General features: G+C 40.7%; 1 protein-coding gene across 1 annotated transcript in view; it reads right to left on the reverse strand.

Moving 5' to 3' along the window:
• Positions 1–23,929, reverse strand: part of Scp1 (Sarcoplasmic calcium-binding protein 1) — a 146,889-nt gene extending 122,960 nt beyond the window's left edge. Inside the window, exon 1 of the mRNA XM_083133841.1 lies at positions 23,820–23,929. The gene's annotated coding sequence lies outside the window, so the exon portion shown is untranslated. The remainder of the gene's footprint in view (positions 1–23,819) is intronic.
• Positions 23,930–24,678: the final 749 nt, after the last annotated feature.

The following is a 24,678-nucleotide window of genomic DNA, read 5'->3' on the forward strand; positions in this document are numbered from 1 at the left end:
CAATGCGCCCTGCCCCCTCTGGTTGCGCCACTGCGTGCCTGGTTAAGGCATCATGCAATGAAAAACAATTAGTTTTCAGTGAGGAGATTTTTGTTTGCTCGATCATTCATTTAGATAAATGAAGCTGTAATACTGCGTGCATTTCCTGGCAATAAGATAAAAACTGCTTACGCTGAACTGAAATCGCAAAGTATATAAATTCTCCTTGGAGAAGAAGCTCCTCCTAGGACTTCGTAGGATTTAGTAGCTACGTAAGTAGGCAACACTGGCTGCAGCCGTCCACTTGGTGATGAAACACCTGGAGCGACACGTTGCCGGAGGGCTGTTTCCTTCCAGCAGGTTTTGCAGGCGCCCGGGTCTTGATGAATGCCCAGGTACCTTGTAAGCGCAGAGCGCCTTGAAGACCAAGAACCCGGGTAAAGACGCAAGTCGACTCGTTGCCGTGGGCAGGCGAGCAGGTAAACCTGTTATCGCGTGCAAGCGGGCAGTGGGTAGGTAAAAGGCAGACTATGCTGGGCACTAAGCACGAGCTGTAATGAGAGTAGCAGTCTGAAACTTCGTAGATATGCTAATGAAGCAATGCGCTCGCAAATTATGAAAAAAAAAAGAAGTTCCAATTCTCGCCACCATGGTAAAAAATGGCGCTGTAAGCAGTCAAAACGTGGAATTTTTCGTAACTCTGACGTCAAAGTCGGTGACATTGCCTAACCATTGTGTGAACTCCCTGGTTGTTGTTGGTGACGCTTGTTGCTTTTTCCTTTAGTAATGTTCATGTAATTCGAATAGTGAAATTGTAGCGATATTTTATTACAAAGAGTATTGTTTTCTGCGATTTATAGTGTTTTTCCTGTAACTATACCAAGTTTTGCCTGCTTACAGCGCCATTTTTTACCCTGGTGGCGAGAATTGGAACTTCTTTTTTTTTTTTGCATAATTCGCGAGCGCATTGCTTCATTAGCATATCTACGAAGTTTCAGACTGCTACTCTCATTACAGCCCGTGCTGTACCACTCTGAACACCGTCACTTTAATTATAACCACCTGTTATTTTTCTTTACTTTTTATCTTTCTTTACACGTATGTAAAATCTAACCGACATAGCGAAAGAAGTGGAAGTTATTTAATTGATTGATTTGGTGTTTAAAGTTCATATTATGCACAGTGAGGCTAATCGGGACTGGGCCTACAGTTTAAAGTGAGCTGAAGTTCAGCGACGAATGCTGCAGGAATGTGGACCTCCAGCACTTGAAAGTGACGCTATCTCAAGAATCAACAAGCTATTTGATACAGCCGGAAGTGTTTCAGACCTTACAAATCTGTTAAGCCACGAACAGATAGACGGAAAGCCAATCACGTCTCCAAGCTTGATTTAAATGGAGATTGATAATTATGTGGAAGAGAGATACAATTGTCATTGCTTTGTCTAAGTTACTATTTTCAGAAAATAAGTTGACAATATTATAAATATGTTCTCATTGTTAAACGTAATTGATGATCAAAATGTGCCCTCTTAATTCGTGCCCACCCTATATATACACTGTATAATCAGGTAAAGGGACCAGTCGCTATAGCGCCTGTTACAGAAAACCCTGGTTCGATTCCCGGGATGGGTGATTCAAGGTGTACATTTTTCCATCAACAGCTCTGAGAATCATTCAGCCTCCAATATATAGGTACCTTGAGACAACCCTGCAGGTACAAGGAGGCCGGAGCGTGGTGCTGATTAAATCTCCTCCACAAAATGGCTGAGAATGCGAATGTGTGAGATTCTATTTCCACATACCACTATCCCCCTCACGGTATGTTGAAATGTGTATGGGGTAGCCTTACCATTCCTTACCTACATACATAGATAGTACTGTTTATAATTTGAATATTGCTTATGTGATGGTCGCGCTGTGTGTCTTTCTGTCCCTCTGTCCGTGCAGAGCTTTAAAGTCAAAATTAAGGCGACTGGTGGACGTACCAAATTACTGCCAACTGGAGAAATAAACCATCGTTCTCCAAAATGCTGGTTTGATGCACAATCCACATTAACAAAGCTATTAAAAGGTCCTTAATTGTCCCTTTATACGGCCCACAAACGCGTCATTCAGTGGTGCCATCTGCAGAGAATCTCACATAGAGAAAAATCAGACGCTTGATCAAACCAAAGTAGACACAGAACGGTTGATTCACTCCGTCCGCCACGAATGAGTGGCGCTACTATCGAAAACTATGACTGCATAGCCGAATGATCACAGATGGCGCTAGTGAATAATATCGTGTATAGATAAACATAGATTAAATAAATAAATTGTATTTATCTTCATTATTGTAAAAGTTAGAGCTGTTTTTTTGCATGGAATTAAATACGAAAGATTTTTATAATGTAAACTCAGAGATATCTTTCAATATGTAATAGTAAAACTGACAACTGTAGCAAATATTGAAAGAAATTGCATGAGAAGCAATTGCAAGATAATTTGCATCAGATTTTTCATCTATCAATTATTTCATTGCAAGAAAAAGAGGACGCAGCCTATTTGCAACTGAAGGAATATCTTCACATCCGACTGCTAATTATTATCTGTTCATAGTACGGACGAAATTAATATAAGCAAATGAACATGGTTTGTGAGATTGAATCGCGAAGTCGTGGATGAATGGTGATAATATGGAAAAGGACAATGACAAACACATATGTACGACACAAGCCCACAGAGAACTGTGCTGGCTATGAATCCACATGCCAGAGCCTCTTCAGAATGCAGTCCAGGATGTACAATGTGGAAATGACGTTGGGTGCTTTCGGCAAAATCACCTCTTACTTCCCGTGGCTTGTGAGGAATACTATTAGTTGCTATAATGGAATATTGGGCGACGGTGTATAGTTCGTTTGAGTTACGTGTCCTTATATTATGAGCTGTACAGCTATGAACAGTGTATTCATGGGCAGAATAATATCAGAAGTAAGACATTGAAAAGGAACTATTTGTTGCGGAAGAATCTGTGAAGTATTCTGCTAAGAATCTAGCTACCATTAGGCTCTCTTTAGACGGAAGCATTTCCTTTAATATTTTTGCTAGCATAAATACTATGTAAATGCTTCCAAAAATTTTATAGCAGACAGTACTTTAAACGGAGCATTGATTGTAGGTAGCATATCGGGTAGCTTTTGCTATTACAATGTATAATACATACAGCACGAAAGGCACGTCGAGATACACCATCTATGATTGTGCACGGTCTTTGTTCCATACGTGTACAGTTAACGTTGTAAAGTATGTATTTAATCAGCGCCATTGTTGTGTACCTAATAACGTTTTATACGAAACGTTATTTCTCTCGGTTGAATAGTTATCGGCTTTTAAAAATGTGAGGTGATACATTATTTACATGTCACGCGACCGCCATTACAACTGCACTCGTGACCTAGAGGTCGCTTCTGATTGGTTACGCTACGAAAAATGCTTCGGACCGAGCCTATCCTTGAGAAGTGCCATGAAATAAAGATGTTTCACTTTACACGGTAGCAATTCGGTCATGGCACAAATGTTAAGAAAAATGCTAAGGAAAATGCTTTCGTCTAAAGCCGGCTTTACGCTGAATTTGAGCAGAGGCAAAAAAATAATGAATTCCTCATCCTCAAATTCCGTACATGCTGTCTTCCATGAACAGTCAACATGGCCGACGTCCAAGCGGAGAGCTTACGCAGGGAATCAGCAATATTTCCCCCACTGGGTCGTGGATCACGAGGGAATTTATGGCGACGGTGGACGAAGTGGACAGCAACGTTCCCCGCGTCTCTTTAATAACTCCGTTACATTAACAGCTCGGCCAGTATTTTGGACCTCCACTAAATCACTGGCCAGCGAAGCTATTAGACTCTCGATCAATATGCCTCTCGCTTGATTATATCAGGCTCTGTTCTCTGCTGTTCGGGCGTGGATGAATTATTACTGCTCTTAAAAACAGGTGTTCCCTGTTGCTACCGATTGACCCTTTTTGTCCCTGCGTCTATGATTTAGAGCTGTTCTGGCAATCTTTAGTACGTACTTAGATTCGAATATCGGGTAAGAATTTCTCAATCGTCGGGACCTGCCATCAATTATACTAAGCGCCGGTTCCTGTGGTGGAGTGGTTAGCACATCGCGCTGCAACGCTAGGGGTCCTGGGTTCGAATCCTGGCCTGGGCATGAAGTGTCCATTAATCAATTTCATCATATCATACCTCATTCCCATCTTAGCTAAAAGTGGCACAAAAAGCGAAGTAAAATAAAGCAAATCAATTAATCAATCACAAGACCGCATATTTTTCAGCAGGAAATCTTTGATTACTGGACCATTAATAGACACGAATTACTTTTCAATTGTATGTGTTACGTAGTTATATACTAGAATATGGTTTCAATTCAATTTTATTTGAGGGGGGAAAGAAGCATCCCTGGAAGGGTAGCCGGACAATTGCGATGGCGGACAGTTGCGATGACGGACAATTGTGATGAACACAGAAGTGAAAGGGCGGTGGACAATTGTCATGACATTTTAAATCTTCTATGAAATTGAAGGGTGACTTAACACCCCGTACAATACCTCTTACAAGAGAATTATGTGAAATATTGATATTTTCCGCTGGGAATTTGGACCAATCACATTTTTGAATATGGGTTAGAGCCCACAGACCACCTTTTGAAGTCACCCGTCCGTTTCCTCATATGTGCGAATACACTTCCCAACTCTTGTCGATTTTGATGTCACGTTTCTTCCTTTTCTGCCCTTCTAGATTAAGTTCCATCCGCATGTACTTGATGTTGGTGTATTCTCTTGGCTCTTGAGGCAGGCCAGAACATCATGTGTTTTTGGAAGCGGTCTTCCAAGCCACCTATTTATTTTGTTGTTCCAATCTTCTACAGCATTATTAGTTCTGTGGCGCCTTTGGTTAGGCCCTGATCGTCGGAATTGCCCTACCATTAATTTGTAAAATGACCTTCACCGTCAAAATCACTGCAATTGTCCGTGATTTTGGCTTCATCGCAATTGTCCGCCATCGCAATTGTCCTACATTCATTATTTTTGCCGGGGATAATTTTTCTGTGTGGGGAACCCCTGTTAATTCGCACACTGCTGAGGAGAATACGAAATTTCATCGGATTCAGCGGTTGACAAATAACTTAAACCTAACTGCATATTTGTCGACGTAATGGAACTATTACCCTAGATAATTATGCCACACTATATTAATATTTAATACCAAGCTAACTAACTAACTAACTAACTCTCTAGCCTTCTTAAACCCGAAGGTTCATGGCTGCAGCAACACAGGCCTTCCATCTGTCCCTATCTTGTGCAAGATCTATATACTCTTTTCCATCCCTACCGATTTCCCTTAGGTCCATCTCGACGTTGTCCTTCCATCTTCGTCTTGGCCTTCCTACTGGTCTCTTACCATCAGGTTTCCCAACAAGAATCCTGTAAACTCCTCTTTCCTCTCCCATTCGTGCCACATGGCCTGCCCACCTAAGTCTTCTTGATTTAATTATTCTAATAATGTCTGGACATGAATACAAATTATGTAGTTCTAAATTATGTAACCTTCTCCACTCACCTGTCTCCTCATCCCTTTTAGGTCCAAATATTTTCCTAAGGATCCTATTTTCAAATACTCTCAATTTATGTTCCTCTTTCAATGTAAGGGACCAAGTTTCACACCCATATAATACTACAGGCAAAATTACTGTTATGAATATTTTAACTTTTAGTTTCTTAGATATTAAACGAGAAGACAAAAGTTTATGAAGAGAGAAGTAACATGCATTTCCTGAATTAAGCCTACTTTTTATTTCCTCTTTAATATAATTTTCATTTGTTAATATTACTCCTAAGTATTTGAATTTGGAAACTGTTTCAAACGAGTTGTTACCAATAATTAGATTTTGATTATTATCTAGCACTTGGTTTCGGCCTGTAAGCATATATTTAGTTTTCTCTTTGTTAACTTCCAAACCTATCTCTTTAGCAGTTTTGAAAAATATTTTAGCATTATTCTTAATTGTATTCACATCATCCCCCAGTAAGTCTACATCATCTGCATATGCTAACAACTGAGTCACACCATTTAATTTTAGTCCTTCTTTAGTTTCGTTTACCTTCCTAACAGCATATTCTAAGGCAAAATTAAAGAGCAATGGAGATAATGCATCTCCTTGTTTTAACCCATCATGAATTGTAAATTTGTCAGACATATTAATACCCACACGAATTTTACTTTCTGTTTCACTGGTGCATACTTTTATCATACTAACAAGCTTCTTAGGTATTCCAAAGTCTACTAATATATTATATAATTTATCTCTTTTGACCGAATCATATGCTTTTTTGAAATCAACGAATAGCTGATGGACATTTTGATTATATTCCCACTTTTTTTCGAGTGTCTGTCTGATGTGAAAAATTTGATCTGTAGTTGATCTGTTGCGTTTAAATCCACATTGATAATCACCTATAATTTCATTAGCATATGGGGTTAGTCTTGTTAAAAGAATGTTAGATAATATTTTATATGTTGTTGAGAGTAGAGAAATTCCACGGTAATTATTGCAGTTCATTTTATCACCTTTTTTAAACACAGGAACAATTATGGATTCTTTCCACTGTTGAGGGATTTCTTCTTTATTCCATATTAAACAAATTAATTTATGAATTTGACATATTAATGAATTTCCACCATATTTAATTAACTCAGCTGGTATTAAATCAATGCCAGGTGCTTTGTTATTCTTTAGCTTTTTAATAGCATCTTTAACTTCAGTCAAGTTAGGTTCTGGAACTAAAGGTTCTGCTGTGTGTACTTCATTTACTTCTGATTTATCTCCTACATGGACATTTAAAAGGTCATTAAAGTAGTTCTTCCATCTATTTAGAATATCGCTTGGGTCAGCTAGAAAATCACCGTCTTTATCTTTTATCAAGTTTACTTTAGGTTGCCACCCCTTTCTAAACTCATTTACACCTTTATATAAATCTCTGATATTTTTATTTTTGCTGTTTGTTTCAATTTAATACCAAGCATACATATTAATTGAATCATTCACACAAACAATGTTTTTCCCAACAAAATCCATATGCCACACAAACAGCAGAACAATTAGTCATGTTAATTTCTCTCGTACGTTTCTCATCAAGCAAGAAATTCCACGGTGCAGAAAACTCTTTCATCTGTTCATAAAACGATGCCAAAGACGATTTTTCTCCAATTTTATATCTCTGTCCACAAAACCGGTGGCTACAACGCTGTTCGTGTGGCTGATTCAATTAATGAATAAAGTTAAAAACATTAGAAAAGTATTGGGACTGGAGCATCAACGTTTAGAAAAATAATTTACCAGGACGAGATATCACAAAGATTGAACCAGGACATAGTGTTTTTTGCCTTGCGTGGACATCCTGGATCATATTCCCGACCATCGTAACTTGGCGGGGGTAAGAGGAGGGCACTCGCTCCTCCCTAATATTTAGGTTTATCCAAATTTACATGTAAGGGGTATTTTTTGAACCTTCTGGAACCCTAGGTTAAAAAAATATGTATAGCACAAAACTAGCGTTTCCTGGTTCGAATCCCGGCCCGCGCATGGGTGTTCTTCATGAGTCTCCCTTCATCACTCATCCTCATCGTCGCAATTATTCAAAAGTGGAAGAAAAGCTAGGATAAATAATAAAAATCGAACCTGACTATGCACTAACCCGAGTGGCGAAGGCAGAGGTTATCGAACTCTTGCCAAGGGACACATCTTATCCAGAAGTCTGATTGGAAGGTCTGAAAGAGAATTTCGGAGCAACCATGAGGGATTTGTTTACCTGGACAGCCACTGGAAAGAGGACAGCGAGAATTGTAAGTGGAGGGTGCCCACACTGGGCTCTGGGACCAAGAATAAAACTTGTTTAGCAGAAGTTTCAGGAATTCCAAATGTTTGAAGATTGTGACTCGATTGTCTCAAGGGAGAAGTCCGTTACCATTGCCTCCCTGCTGTATTTTTCTACAGCTTTGAATAAATATTTGAAAATGAGTTGCCGATTTAAGTTTCCCCTAGGCTATTCTCACCGATTTCCACAAATACCGATGCTTGGAATCAGTGGCGGCGATTGGCACAGGCGAGGCGTCTGGTCATCTGGAAATGCGGCGACGACCAAGCAAAATAATAAAAATATTGTATTTTATATATTTTAGAGAAGGAGTAAAAATAATAAGTCAGAATACTCGCATATTTGTGCGAACAAGCCAAGCGACAGCATGAAACAGCTCGAAATACGCAAGAGATTCGCTAATCTCAGGACATCGAAATGAGGCCCCAGTACTACCCCTCGCGCCGAACCCTATTGAAGGCAATGGTGTTCGTCGGCCCAGCTCATCGCAGAATGGTGCGAATCTCTTTGGTATCTCCCGGTGCCGAGAACAGCCGACAGGCAGACAGGTCCAACGACCTGTACTTTCCCCCACCCTTGAAGGTCTGGGTCATAACAGGTCCTTTTTTCAGCCCTCATCCCCAGGTTTACAGCCACGGCAGGGTTTTGTCTGGAGTCAGCAAGATTCTTCCGAGTGTCCAGTGGCGTGCTCAAGGAGGGGTGGTGAGGATCATAATTCTGCTTAGGCTCAATATTCTTTGAAAAAAAAGAAGAAAGAAAAGGCAAGAAGAGATGGCAAAATGAGGACTTCAGGAATGACTACTAAAAAGTACAAGTAACCCCCCCCCCCGCTTTGAAAATCCTGGACACACCACTCGAATGTCTGCTATTTCCACTTGTTAAGAGGAAAAGCACACATTGAACGATATGAATCTGCTTTTCATTATCAAAACAACAATTGGAGGAGAACCATAAAGGTTCTGCCTACCTTTAAACGCGACAATTGAGATGTTTGCATTCCAGTTTCCATCATATTTAATAATTCTCGTCGTATGGGATAGAATTATATGTCTTTTGTAGTCCTAAGGTCTGTGGTATGAGCTTTTACATTGAATTGGCAGTGACCTTGGCGTTTATCGCAGAGAAATATTGTGCCCCCGCCTCTCCGTTGAAAGATCGACCCTGACGTTTGGCAAATCTCGCGATGACTACGTAACAATATCGCGCTTCGCCACTGGTGATTGGGTTCCAAAACTCGGGGGGGGGGGGGGACAAGGACAGTTTACTTTTCCTTGTTAGATAAGGTTTAGCACAGTAGGGGGGGGAAGTTGTTAAAACAGGGGGGCAACTACTCCCCCTGACCCCCTCTAATCGCCGCCACTGCTTGGAATTTTTTAACAATTAAAAGTTGTTAGAAACATTGATTAATATTATTGAGAGAGGATTTCACTCCAGTCGCAAGCATCATATTTTTAAATGAACAAAACCCCGTGGCGCAACAGCCCATCGAGGGCCCGGGCCTCACTCCCACCTCATCAAACCAGCTACGCGGTGGCGGGTGGTCAGCACGACGAACCCCCCGTCGTTGCTGTAGGTTTCCATGGTCGGGTTACGCTACTCATCCGTAGCTCCCCAATTTCCTCACGATGGCGAGTGTCCACCCGGTCCCACACACAGACCGAAATCTCAGGAGAAAAGTTGTCACGCTTCCTCCCGGGGACTCCAATTTTAATATACCGTCAAACGGGGTCTTTAAGCTTACTTCGTCATGAGACCGATAGATGTCGGTAGGAGTCACATGCTGGTGGAACAAAGGGAGTGTGAAGCCACGCGGGTCTTCCTCTTCGCACAACAGTTTTGCTACCTTGTGCTCTGACGTCAGACGAGGAATGCCTACAAGGTTATACTGCAAGAGGCCTTAGAAAGATCGCTTCGCGGGCTAACAGCAGACGTCGCTCGCACACTGTTGCCGATACTCTCGTGTCGTCTGCTCCTCAGCCGAACAAACAGGCCGAGGTAGCAAGAGGCAGAGTTCACCTACCGTTCCAGAAGGGTGCAGCGAGCTAGCTGTGGCAACCGGGCTCGCTCATTCGCGGACCTGATTTCTTCTCGCAGACACACCCCCATATTGTCGTCTGCCCGCGAAGCGATCTTTCTAAGGCCTCATGGAGTATAGTTTAGGCCTGTTAGGTTAGGTTCCATTAGCATAAATACAATGAAAAATTATTATTTAGGCTAAGAGGACTAGACATAGCTAGCCTTCACCTAACAACGTAGGCATTTAGCCTAAAATTAAAAAGCCTTCTCCCGTGACGTCAGAACACAAGGTTGCTCAAGTGTTGTGCGATAAGTGAGACCCGAAGCCACACACGTGCAGTTGTGGAGCGGACATCAAGGGAGTTGTGTTGTACTTTGGCGCTGTTTGTAGCATTTACTCGTGCACGATGCCAAGGACATGTAAGAAGGTAGTTGGTGGTCGGAAATATCAGAACTATACCTCCGATCAGGTGCAGGAGGCTTTACGACTGATCGGAACGGGAAAGAGGATCGCGGAAGCGTGACGATCTTACCTCTTCATGAGGGTAATTTTGACCTGCTAGGAAGGTAAGCAGAGATGACGAAATTACCCCCATTTGCTGAGTTAACTTCGTCACAAAAATGCTGACGTATTTGCCCCCCTTAATATTTTGGAATTTCTTTGGTGTTCCTTCACTACATTTATAAAGGACAAGCTGTTCCTCGCGTATAATTTTCGTGTTGTCACTCGCCACGGATTTTGCAGGGCACATTACAATAGCCTATGCCAAAATCTGTACGAATTTACTCCGTTTGACGGCACCTGTTATGCAATCACAAAATAATATTCACTTATTTCTTCCCGGACGCGTATTTCACATGTGCACATTGAAATAGAGATTAGGGGCGTGGTTTGTGCATGAATGCTCCCTATTGGCTAGCAGACTTTCTCAATGATAATATATTATATGATAGCAAACTGGCATTTTTTTAATTGACTAGGGTGAACATTTTTTGTAAACCACAGACTACTATGCCCCAGCACAAGCAGAACCATCTGGTGGGGGAAGACAACGTACTCGAATAGTAATCAATACTCGGAAAGCGAATAGACTTTCTTAATGGAAATAATAAAGGAAATAATTTTAAAAATGTTGCATTTGATGAAAATTCTTATACAATTACTAAATATATTGGGTCATTTTCCGGTTTTCGTCAGATGCTAGCAAGAAACATTTTGAATTCTTACTTAAAAAATGTATCAGACCCTTGTTTAGCGCCAAAACCTTAATTTTGACTGTATAAGCGCGCGCCTATTTGTTTTAAAAAGAGTTGTTGCAAATCAGATATAAGAACACAAAGTGAAAAGAAAGGAGTTTCGATAAAGAAATGTAGATGGCAGCACAAGGTGATAGAATGTAAATAAATCGTTGGAGGATAAGTATCGATTTAGTGAAAGTGAAGCTGTAATAGAAACATTTAGAAAAGATGAAAGGAATGTACTAAAAGTAGATGATAGATGAGAAAGGAAAATATAAGTGGTTTTCAGCTTTCAACAAGTTCAAGACTATAGTCAAATTGTAAGGCACGCCATACAAATACTCAACAAAGTAAAAAAAGTCACTCCAGCCAACCAGAAACTTCTCCATTACAAATCTCTATTTCAATGTGCACATGTGAAATACGCTTCCCGGACCCGGCGAACGATTAAATCGTATCAATTCTATACAGTTTCATACTTTATTATGACCACAAAGGTAATTACTCTCCATTCTTGCCTATCAGAAGCACAGCCATGAAGCAGTCGCTAGAAACTGCAAGTATTGCTGAGTAAAGATATTACCTCAATCTTTGTGGGGCACCAGGTTAACAAACAACTTTGAGGACGTACAGATGTGCATCGACCTGGTGTTTACAACAGCAATCCTTGGAGGATAAATAGGGTGTATTCTGATAGAGAGGGATCAGTGAGATGTGAACAGAGAGCAGGGGATTATAGACACTACTGGAGAGAGAGTGGTCTTGCTACGAACATCGATCTGAAGGCCTGGTGCAGGTCTGACACCAAGGTAGTGGTGCAGTTACGATATCGGAAAGAACAAGTCTATGTTCTCCTTCCATACCACGAGTCTTCGGAGACCATCAGCTTCTAGTTGAAACAGGTATTTTTCTAAACATCATGGCGAGACAATTTTAGTCAGACCTAAAATCCAAATTAGAGTGTATTGTGTGTTCCTTTGCCATTTAATGCTATCCAGGTACAGCCTCCCGCAAGAGGATTAATCGTTAAGCGAGTACGAATGATGAAGAGTGCTAACGCTACCCAGGGGACATCTGAAGGTCCCAGGTTAAGATTCCCGGTTCCTAAGGGAACGATACGAAATGACATAAAATTATCGGCAAATAGAATGTAACCGTTACATTCCCATGCCGATACCACTGGTATTGGCCGATACCGATCCATCAGCCGTAGTTTCTGCTCTTTCATTGATCCAACAGGAGGTTCGAAGGGTTGAATCCTAAACCCCCTTTTGAATACGACCGTGTTTGAGGTCGACATTCTACTCCCTTACATCGATCGCCACGACGAGGATAAAGATACGGATTAGGGAACAACCACAAAGCTGCTAGGATACGAACCGAGAATTCTCGGTTGAGCTGCACGCTACTGTAACCACTATACCACACAGACCGGCGAAACGTGTTTAAGTAAATCCTGGCATGTGTTGCCATACATTGCTCTACTTACGTGCACTAGTGCGGAAACCTCTATTCAGCTGGTGCTTACCTGAAACAAGATGAAAATACATAAGTATCGAAAGAAGATGTGGGGAATGATATAGGTAGTACACTCGCGTATAAAGGTATTTACAGTTTATGAAAAAAATAAAAGGATGCCCTCAATACTGCCGCACCAAGAAGAGAAACGCCGCGGCTAATCGCGTACTAAACTGGACAGTCATTTGTTTTCTCCAATAGCTTCCCCTTCACTTGTGCCCACGCGTTGCCACATTTATAACTGTGTTTCCTTGTGAAAACTTCAACGACGTTAAATATTACGTCTCTGATTTCTCTCTGTACGGTTGTCCCCTTCATGATACAAGCACTTGCCACTGAATAGACGTGACAACGATGTGTTGACCCATTTTGGCAACGTAGGGGCAGTATTACAGGGCAAGCAGCTGATTACATCCCCCACTTTACCCTTTGCTGTTTTAGGGTTGAAAATGCGACAACAGCGCCAGAGGGGTTTGTTTCTCTTTTTGGTTCAGCGCTATGTACCCTTACCCATGTACTCTTTTACAAATATACTGGTTACATAGCATCTAAGGATATTACGTCACATGTAGTGGTAGTGACGTAATTATGCAGATTTTTAGATTCTTTTACGCTCATTGTACAATAAACATTACGCTAGTGTGTGCAAAAAACATGAAAATCAACAAAATGATATCGTTCGAGATTCAAAAGCTCTATTAAAATGTAGCTAAAACATGTAAGTACCCTATCTTTAGTTAAATTAGTGCTTTGGTTTAATTTATGTTAATTATCGTCTCTTTACTTCCACTTTTGGCTAATCGCAAATATGAGGGTGAGTGATGATATGATGAAGCTTAACGTTGCAAAGACGAAGGCCATGGTGCTTCACACCGGTAAGGGAATTCACAATAATTGCGCAAGTTTTACAACATACCCACACTCACTTCGAGAATACATTACATCTACCTGAATAAGGTATTCCATAGTATACATAACAAATCATCTCCATTGCATCATAGGATTAAGCTCCGCTCAGAGTTCAGTACCCGATACACCAGATCGTCCTTACATAGACACCTAGTAATCCCCAAACCTAACAAAAGCAGATTTGGCCAGAAGTCCTTCTCGTACCTAGCAGCGGTAACCTGGAATTCACTCCCGACGAAGATCAAACTCAGTACCAGCAAAGCGCAGTTCTGCCGTCTTCTACGTTCACATGCCTATCAATTCTAAACAACAGTAATATTATTCTCAGTGCTTACTCTCCGCTCCATTCCTAAAACACGTATGTTTTAAAATTTTCATCCCTGTACTTCGAACAGTAATTCCATACACACTTTCCTTTCTTCTAAGAGGGATGATCGGAAAAAAAGGTTACAAAGCATATAACTTTTGTTTTATTCACTGTAACGTAAAGAAAATTTATGTGTAAATTAATAACATGTATACCCGAGAAGCGGACATTTAAAATGGTGACTCGTCTAGAAAATTGATCAAGAGTAGAAGTGAGGGCAGTGGTGCGGTTCCTGTGGGCCAAAAACACTACACCTGCTGACATTCATAGGCAGATTGTGGAGGTGTATGGGGAGGGGACAATTTCAAGGCAACATGTAGCGAAGTGGTGTCGTGCCTTCAAAGAAGGACGGACCAGTATTGTTAATGACAACCCTGGACACAGTGGTAGGCCCAGTACCTCAACCACTGACATGAACTGTGCTCTTGTGGATGAGTGTATTCGTGAGGACAGAAGAAAAACATTACGCTCAATATCAGCTGAGCTGGGACTACCATTTGGTTGGCTGGCCACCATTATTTGACATGTGATGTCAAAAGTGCTGCCTCACGGTGGCTACGAGAACTTGACGCGGATTTCTGTGCAACCGGTATCGAAAACCTCATCTACCGTTGTTACAAGTGCTTGAACAAAAAAGGTGATTACATCGAGGACTAGTGTTGAGTGCCCTCCATCATCAGGTGTGTTGATCTTCCAGCTATGTCTAACAAATACGCCATAATAGGCTTTGTAACCTTTTTTTTTCGATCATCCCTCGTAATTGTGTGTAACTCTCAATCAAATTTTCTATATTTAATTGCTACTATAGAACACTTTATATACTCATGTAAATTCATCTCATTGTCCTTCGACATAGCTTTTGTATATTTTTTTACTACATAGGATATCAACAGTGGCGTATGCTGAGCCTAAGACTTGGACTAGCTCACAATGACAACTGGTCCTAGGCTATGGAGGAAGGGAGAAGACTAGGCTCATTCTTGAGGTCTTCAAGGAAGCCACGTTGCCATCCCATCGGTAGTCAGGTTGCAAACTTATAAAAATTCAGGTTGCCAACTCTTAAGAATTCAGGTTGCCAACTCTTAAGAATTCAGGTTGCCAACTCCATAAGAATTCAAGTTGCCAACTCCTAAGAATTCAGGTTGCCAACTCCCTAAGAATTCAGGTTGCCAACTCCCTAAGAATTCATGTTGCCAACATCAGAATCTCCATTATCTTCTTATTGAAAATTAGGCTTATTCACAGTTTCTAATCGAATTTTCTTCAGTGGTTTACTTTCTAGGCTTCAGGCTTCGCAGCTAGCCTGCAATATACGTTCCTGGATATCAAGTCATTATTTGTATTAATATTGTTCAAAATGAAATGTTGTATGGCTTAATTGTAACCTTATTGAGATAATAATAAATAATAATAATAATAATAATAAAGATACATTCACAAAGAACACCCGTACACAGGCCGGGATTCCTGATGTCGGTGCGCAGTGTGCTAACCACTTCGCCGCAGAGGTTGGCAACTACAGCTTTATAAGACGTTTCCAACCGCATGGTGGTGACGTCATCGCCTTGTAATCAAAGAGTGCCGGGTTGGAATCCAGTGGAGGCGCATGGGAGTTCGGGTCCTACTTTAAACTGTAGGTCCAGTCCCGATTAGTTTGTGCATACAGCGGGCATAAATTAATGCTTTACGATTTCTCCTGTTTAAAAATATTTTCGTACCCTGCATCACCTAATTGTATTTCAGGACACGCTTCACTTGTCTTCGTCACGTAGCTACGATTTTATTGAGGGGATTTAGATCAGCGGAAGTTCGAGCCTCGAGTGAAAAGCGGGATTCTTCCATAGATGGAATGCAATTTCCCTTCCGGATCACTGCACAAATGCTGGGATTAAAACAGCCGCCTAAAGGACGAGCTTTAACGCAACGATACTGGTGGATTTACAGCCGATAGACTCAACGCTGCAGAATGCTGAACAATTTTAAAACGCATCATATTCCTGCAACGTGACGGATCTTTCGCTCGTTTATTGGTGCTCAACGCAATCCTTCTCTTGAAGTTGTTTCAGCAATTGTCAGTCAAGGCCTATCCAGTGGTGTCAGCTCCAGAAAAACATTGGGTGGTCAGAACTCGGACATTTGTTTCATAATTTTATCCAATATTGTGTCATCAGTAAACTGAGGATTTGCCATAAAATGGCTTTAGTTCCTTGGCTAGAATGGCTAGAATGTATAGGCTTTAAAAATTGATTCAAGCCATTTCTGATTGGAATACATGTATTTTGCCTAGTGTAGTCATAAGTGCCTATTTTGAAGAAAACTGCTTTTGAATGCCTATATGACTGAAGATTTGTCGATGTTTAGCAATTCTAGTGCCTATTTTGTATTTTTCGGTGCTTTTTGCCTGCCTATTTTGAGAATTTTTAGTGCCTATCCACCCTCATCCTGGTTATAAGCCCTTTGGCTTCCTTACTTTCATAATAACCATGTGACCACAGATGGTATAAAGTACTAAAATTATCGTATTGGATATGTAACAAATTATTATGAAATATTTTGGTAACAGTCAATAAGTTGTGAGAATTCTTTAAGTGCATAATGATGGAACACTTTGTTTTGTAAACGCTGGGACTTTTCTTTCTAAATAAAATACAATAACAGGCAATTTTTGCGGAGGGCTTAAGCCCCACAGGCCCATATAGGTTGGCGCCACTGCATGTAACTTCCCCATACTGAGTTCTGTAATCGCATTGCCTTGTAGACTGTAAAAATAAACATACTGTGTACATTGCTCTCTCTTCAGCAGTCGCCATTCTGAATTATAACGTCATAATCTCCCAGACATCAATGCGACGAGTGCAGCGTTGCCAGATAAAACTTCTTGAGTTGCTCTTTCACGCTTCCACGGAATGGCTGGATTTCGTAAACTTTTTCTCGTTATTTTCATACCTTCATCTAATCAATCATCAATGTGTACATAATTGTATTTAATAACTCATTTGAATGTTTAAGTAAGTTTAAAGTTTCCAAATGATAGGGGAAAGCTATGTTACACAATACCCACCAAATTCTACGTTCTTTTCCTAACAAAGGAGAAAATCATTCTCACTATTGTAGTACATGGTTACTACTAAAGGAACTACACACTTGAAACGTTTGATATAAACCAAAGTATTATTGAAATAGTTGTAACGACGTGAACATTACATTACAGTTTTATGTTACTTATCTTTGGACTTTTTTAGTTCGTACAGATTTTATGTTGTCAACTGTTTAGCGTGTCACAGACAACTAGTGTCAGAACGACAAGTGAACAGTATAATCTGTAGATGTCAACCTGAAAACGAGATTTACAAATATTCAACTTATGAATAGTCTGGAAATATCCAGACTAAATCGAGAGAAATACCGAATTGGTCTCTTAAGCTTGTAAAAACGTTGCAAGTAATTACAACATTTTATTAAAGTTAATAAGTCTGAGCCATTTGTGACACGACAGATATCAAAGTGATATTTCAAATTCATTCCAAACAAACCCAGGCATATCCTTGCCAACACTCGCTGTTATAATGACTGTTTTGAATGGTTTACACTTACGGGAAGTAGGGAGACAAAAATGTATCTTTGATATAACCCCACAAGAGAAAAATCACAAGGCGTTAGATCCGGATTCGTGCTGGCCAGCGTGCTGCACCATATTCTGGTCCACTGAGCGACAAATACAATGTCGAAGCAGGTAATTTCTAACCTCCCTGTGCTATGGACAGAGCAAGTAATTGCATCAACTTTGTAACTTATTCATAGATGGCAGTACTATCACATTTTCTCTTTATACTTTCATTTCGATAGGAAACGAGGAGGCCTTAAACAATATTATGATAAAGGCATAAGTAGTAATAACCTCATTATAATTGTAAAAACTACAGTTGAATATCTTCTTCATACAACTGCTTTCTGCATAATATATCAAGATATCGTGTTACTTTATTGAAAATTATAATTTAAAAAAAAATGAGTTGTTTCGTAAATTGAACTAGAATAAAATTCTTCGAGAGACATTCTTTTTATGTGTGTAGTGATATGTTTTCAACACATTTATCATATATTCAAAATTAAATTTGAAACATTGGAATGGAAACAGTGTCGCTAGTGTTGCTTTAACAACGCTGGGGAAAACTGTATGTAGTTCAGATATTTTCCTAAGTATCAGATATCTTAGCACTAGTATAGTGTACTATTGGAAGTTACCGTTAATATATATCAGTCTAATTGCTAATTTACAAAAACGGAAAGCGATCATTTTTTTTCGTGACCGAAAGCGCATTTATGACGTCACTTATCTGTTTTGTGGCTAGAATGAAAAGTAAACGTAGTGTTGTTAGCCGATTAAAATAGCTATTAAACACAGACATATTTTATGTGTGTGTGTGTGTGTAAGCCGATTTCCTCCATGGGGGGAGTGGTTAGCACAGCGCGCTACGACGTCATGGGTCTTGGATGGGTTCGAATCCCAGCCTGGGCGTTATTTGCGTCGCGATTAGCCAAAAGTGGCAGAAAAGCGACGTAAAATAACCTAATTTAATCAGTGATATATATATAGAGAGACCCTATCGTGTCATACCCTTGGTATGGGGGATCTTTTGGGAATGCAGCTCACTTCATCATTCATCCTTCATGGTAGAGCACTCTCTGCTCATGGTGAGCTTGATGGTAAAGAGCAAGAAGTACTAATTTACACACTTGAATGGCAATACACAACTCTTGAGTTTTAAACCCCTACAGATTGGATCAGCATGGCTAATTAAAGGATATATCTGTCTCTGTACTGCAACTGAAGATCTGCCGTTAGAGGTTATGCTTGTGACTGTACGTAGAGTCTGACACTCTCCCTAGAACCCCCTCCTCTCTCTCTATTCAATCGTAACTTGCTCCTCAATAACTGAATTAGAACTCACCTCGATCTCCCTGCCTCCCACACATTTATTCAAATTCAATTTACTAAACAAATGCAGAGTCAGGCCTGTAGCCTTTCGCCTGTTTACATGTTTATGCTGCTGATGACCAGGAAGAGCTTTAATGCTGCCTGACGCTGCATTCCTCTGATGTTTCTGATTATCTCCTGGTTGGAAAACGATGGTTGAATGGTTGGGAGTTGAAGTTCGTTGTACATTATAATGAAAAGATACTACGGGACGTTACGCTATATTACAATGAGACGAAAGGGAAGAAAAATTTTCAAATTTAAATTTGAATATTATATCAGACACAACTGAATCATTAAATTTATATGAATTACCTTTTTTGATGGCAGTGGAAAATAACGGTATAATCTATTCTTCCTGTGGGGAATGACTAATATTATATAATAAAAACAATCATATATTCTGGACTGGGCCTACAATTTAAAGTGGGATCCGAAGCATTGTACCTGCGAATCGACCGGGTATCGAATCCTGGGCCCCTTAATTAAAGTTGAACACCTTACCGCCACGAGGCCCGTTTATGTGACCCTGCACTTTGTTCGATGCAGATCACATACCACCTTAAGCAATGTGGACTGGACCTACAGTTCTTTGATGGCCGGCAGAGGCGTCTCCTTGACGCATGCTGTGCATGCTGCGCATGCGTCAATTTGGGAAAAAGGACAGCTTGCTCTGCGACGACATTAATGAGCATTTCTACATTCTAAATTTTTCATATAGGAGAAGTGTTTATTTTACACGAGAGCGCTGAACTAAGATTATATTACATTTCTTGATCTGAAGTGACGCATGCGTCAATTGTGGGAAAATAATTATTATTATTTCTTTCACTTCAGATCTAAGAATGTAATATAAGCTTAGTTGAGCGCTCTCGTGTAAATTAAATACTTCTCCTATATGAAGAAATTGGAATGTTAGAATTGCTCATTAATTTCGTCGCAGAGCAAGCTGTCCTTTTCCCCACAATTGACGCATGCGCAGCATGCACGCATGCGTTTAGGAGACGCCTCTGTGGCCGGTAATCGAAGCTGGGATCATACTGTCGCAAGGGCTTGTTGAACCATTAGTGCATACTCCACTTCTGTCAGAGAAAAAAGGAGACAACATGCTTCTTAAAAAGTTCAGGCAAACGTTGGACTGAAGCTACGGTTTATAGTGTGATCCAAAGCGTTGAAATGTACACCAGCTGTGAATCGAACCCTTGACTCATTTCTTTCTTGACCGTAGTGTTTTCAAGATACCAGCTCCGATTATAAACAGTTCGTGGTTTTTGCTAATATCAGATTTTATCCATACATCCGTTGCTGAGTTCATGAGAACATGGGGAATTGGAAGAAATGACATTGGGAACATTGCCGAACAACGACACAAAAAGAAGGTATACGGAAGAAAGTACTGGCCACATTATATCACGGGAAGGAAATTGTTTGGAACGTTTTATTATATTAGGGCGTATTTTAAAATATCTCAAGAAAAGGAGTTGATCACAGATTACTTCCACAGATAACTAAAAAATGTGTCTTTGATACAACCCCACAAGACAAAAATCACAAGGCGTTAGGTTCGGATTTCATGCTGGCCAACGTGCTAGCGCCATATTCTGGTCCATTATGCGATCAATACAACATCAAAGCAGGTAATTTCTAACCTCCCTCTGCTACGGATAGAGCAAGTAATTACTTCGACTTTATAACTTTTTCATAGATGGCAGTAGTATCACATTATTTCTTCTTACTTTCACTTCGATGGGTGACGAGGAGACTTTCACAAGATTATAACATAGGCATAGCTAGTAATAACTTCATTATAATTGCAAAAACTACAGTTGCATATCCTCTTAGCGCAACTGCTTTTTAAACAATATATCAAGGTTTCGTGTTAGTTTTGTAGATTATAATTTTAATTTATGTGGGTTCTTTCCTAAATTGGTTTTAAGTTCGATCCATACTTTAAATTTTATCGTTACTATAGGAAGACATTCTTATGTCCGTCACAACTGTACACACACTGCAAATCATTCCAAACTTTCCTTTCTGAATCTTTATTTTTGTGTTAACTGTTCTACAAGCTTGTCTATTTACTGTATTTCCCTCTCGGCTGTCACTTCTTAATTTCTAGAGCGTCATCAAAATTTCAGCCACACTTTACAGCACAGCCTGTATAACTCGGCCCTCACCTTAGTACATAAAAGAAGTTGCTCTTAATTATTGATTCATCACAAGGTCCTGAACCTAGAAACCTCAAAGTTTAGGCGTGTGTTGTTTCTGTGACGTAAGCAGCCGCTAAGAAGAGATTTTCCGAGATGAAACCTCTAATAATGGAAAAATGGGTAGGAATATGAAAATGAGTAAATTATAAACAAAAGTTCTCAAGAGATGGCGTTGTGTGTATTATACAACTCAATATGGTTTTGTTTCATTGAAACTTAAAAAGCTAATAAGTAAACAGATTACTTAATGAAATAAATAATAATTTTGATACTGACTGATATTGTACTAAACTAATGATTCGTAAGTACTAAAATGAACGCTAGTTTCTGATACGTACAGATATTAATTATACTGAACTAATACTTCATAATCAAGTGCCATTAACGAAGTTTGAGGATTAAATTATCGATTAAAGTAATTTGATTATTATTTTCTATCGTCTGATGAATTAACGTATAAGTATAATACAAAACGGGCAAATTGTGGCATGTTCATGATATGTCCATTGCGCTTTTTCCTCCTTTTTGCATACTTCACGCTATACTTGACAGCTCTTTTATGCTAGAAGTCAAATCGTGATTTCCAAACGAGATTGATTTGGATTGGTTTACTTAGCTTTTCTGCAAATTTTGGCTAATCGCGGGGAGATTTGTTTGGGTGGTGCCGTTTTTAATTCAGCCCCTTTAGTTAAATGACTTTTGACAGATGCTTCGGTAAACTTCGAAAGGAACACTTGATTTAGCAGAATTATAGGTAAGACACAAGCGCATCATTCATTTGTGTGGTCTTTTCATGGTCTTTCGTCATTTACTAGTCATAATTATAACTTGCACGATTATACCGCAAATGCTTCTTCGGTGAAAGCGGTCCAGGATTCGATCCCCGGTAAGACCTCAAAATTTAGGTAAGAATTAGCGGCATCGAAAGCCAGAAAACAGGGGCGATGGGACACGATGCGCTGACCAAGCGTCATTCCCCTTTGCTTGTTCTTGGCTCTCGAAGGGGAGTTGCACCATCGAGTTTATAATTTAATGATTATAGCGCCAGGTTATAAGTGCAAATGTTCACCAAATGCAAGGGTAACCTCAAGCGTGGCTACAATGCTAACGGCTGCCTTCGTGGTGAAGAAGTGAGCATAACGTGCTAGTAAGCTAAAGGTCCTACGTTCGAACCCTGGTAAAGACAAAGATGTACCATTGTGTTTGTCCTATCATCTACTTCACAATAATTTAGCATTCATCCTCATCGTCGCGATGAACACAAGAGGTGTAAAGTAACCGAAACTGGAAAGAAGATTGTAACTAAGGAGACTATTTCCTAACTCATGTCGTTAACCACTACATCACTTAGGCTGGCTCTACCAATCTGAGCCTCCTGGTGGCTTTGTGGTAATGCTATCGCCTTTAAATCAAGGGACCCCAGGTTCGATATCTGGTGGAGACACATAATGGTTCGGATCCCACTTTAAACTCTAGGCCCAGTCCCGATTAGCCAATATGTGCACTAAAGTGGACTTTAAACACCAACTCAATTTACCACTTTGATGGTAGTAGTTTATTTTTTTAGTCATTTAGCGTTTCTTTTCTGCCACTTCCGGCTAATCGCGACGATGAGGATGTGTGATGATGTGATGGACGCACACACACACAAAGAACACCAAGGCCTAGATTCGAACCCTCGATCACTGGAGCTGCGCTAGCCAGTCCGCCACGAAGGTCGGTGGGAGAGGAATTTACTTTGTAGAATTTCATTGGTGCTTCTTGAGGTTAAGCGCGAGATTGATTAATTGGCTGTTGAATCAACGTCGCTTTATTTCACAAGAAGGATAACGACGACGACGACGAAATGAGATAAGAAGGGAAGGATAGAGGAGCTTCTAAAGGTACTGCAGCAGCATTGACCTGAAGGGACTGAGAGAAACCACGGAAAAATAAGACCAAGGGGTCTTGCTCGGGGTTCGCAATCAAGGCTACTCAGTGGCGTAGTGGTTAGCACAGTACGCTACGACGCCAGGGATCCCGGGTTCGAATCCCAGCTACGTTATGAGTGTCCCTTCTTCAATTTCATCATCAGGGCCTCCCCGATGGCGCAGTGGTAGCGTCGTCGCCTTGCAACGGGTTTGATACCCGGATGGAGGCACATAGTGGTTCGGATGCCACTATAAACTGTAGATCCAGTCCCCATTATCCTTACTGTGCATAATGTGGACTTACAACACCAACTCAAGCCAAACTCATCATTACTCATTCTCAGGTAGAGCCTTGTAATCAAGCGGTCTGGGGTTCGATACTCGCTGGAGACCGCAGGGTAGTTGGGATCTCACTTTAAACTGTGCGTCATTCCTGATTAGCCTATATGTGCTTAAAGTGGACTGAAACAACAATTCAACATCGCGATTAGGCAATAGTGGCAGAAAAGCGAAGTGAAATAAACCAAAGATGAAATCCCTAGTTTCAGGTCCTAAAGCTTCGTTCCCAGAGCTACTGAAATGAAAGGTACAAGGTGAGGTCTTGAGTAAGCACCTTGATGAACGCAGCTAAGTTCACAGAACGGTTTTCCTGCGAGAACGCAACCAGCGATACGTCGCTGCTTCCCTTGAATGCAACAAGTGCTCCCCACGTGGTAAGGGCAGGCCACCCTCTCTGTGTGTATCTGTTGCTTCACCCTCCACAAACTCACCTGTTGAATGCTGCTACGCTGTCCCTCTGTTCCAGACTACCTACACACACACACTGGCAGACGACGGAACGACCGATCCCTCCACGAGAAGCACGCAGCGCCGCCAAACGACAGTTTTCGGAAGCAGCCACCAGCTATTCCCGTCCCTAGGAGAGTTAACTTTTGTACCTCAGCCCGAGTGGGAAAGGGGGTCACTCTCTGGATCCGGAAAGCTACTAAAAATAATCCCCCCTCGCACCTCCCTGAGCTACGATAAGATAGCCCGCGAGATATTGAAGTAATCGCATTTTAAAAAACTGGCCTACTCGACGTGACGTGACGTCAGTCGTGGGATCATGTGCATTTCCGCTTTGTAATAGCATAATAACATCGTGGCCAGGGTTCACCGCGAGATAATGATCGCTTGGAGTATTTAGATTTCAATCAGTTGTATGTGGCCGGGTACGTTTAGGCTGTTGGACGAATTTGCGAAAGCTTGCATCCTAAATAGCTTGCCCAGGAGTAGAGAAGGGATCTGATAAAACTCATTCCTCCTTACTTATCCATATCCTTGTTTTAAGGATAGTGAGATCATGAACAAGGTTCACGGTAGCTTCAATTTTCAAGTATTATCTGAGAACGGGTATATATGCAAATATATATTTAGTTACTTTTATCAAAATATGTACATAACATTATGAAAAAGTGGAAATTTTCATTAAGCAATAAGCATTTTTCATTAAGGTTCACCTGCCGGACCCTGTGGCCGAGTGGTTAGCACATCGCGCTGTGACGCCCGGGTTTGAATTCCGCTCGGGATTGGTTGTTGGTGAATGTCCATTCATCAATTTCATCATTTCATCACTCATCCCCATCTTCG

This window comes from Lepisma saccharinum, chromosome 13, assembly GCF_977018435.1.
Source record: "Lepisma saccharinum chromosome 13, izLepSacc3.1, whole genome shotgun sequence".
NCBI classification, from domain to species: domain Eukaryota; kingdom Metazoa; phylum Arthropoda; class Insecta; order Zygentoma; family Lepismatidae; genus Lepisma; species Lepisma saccharinum.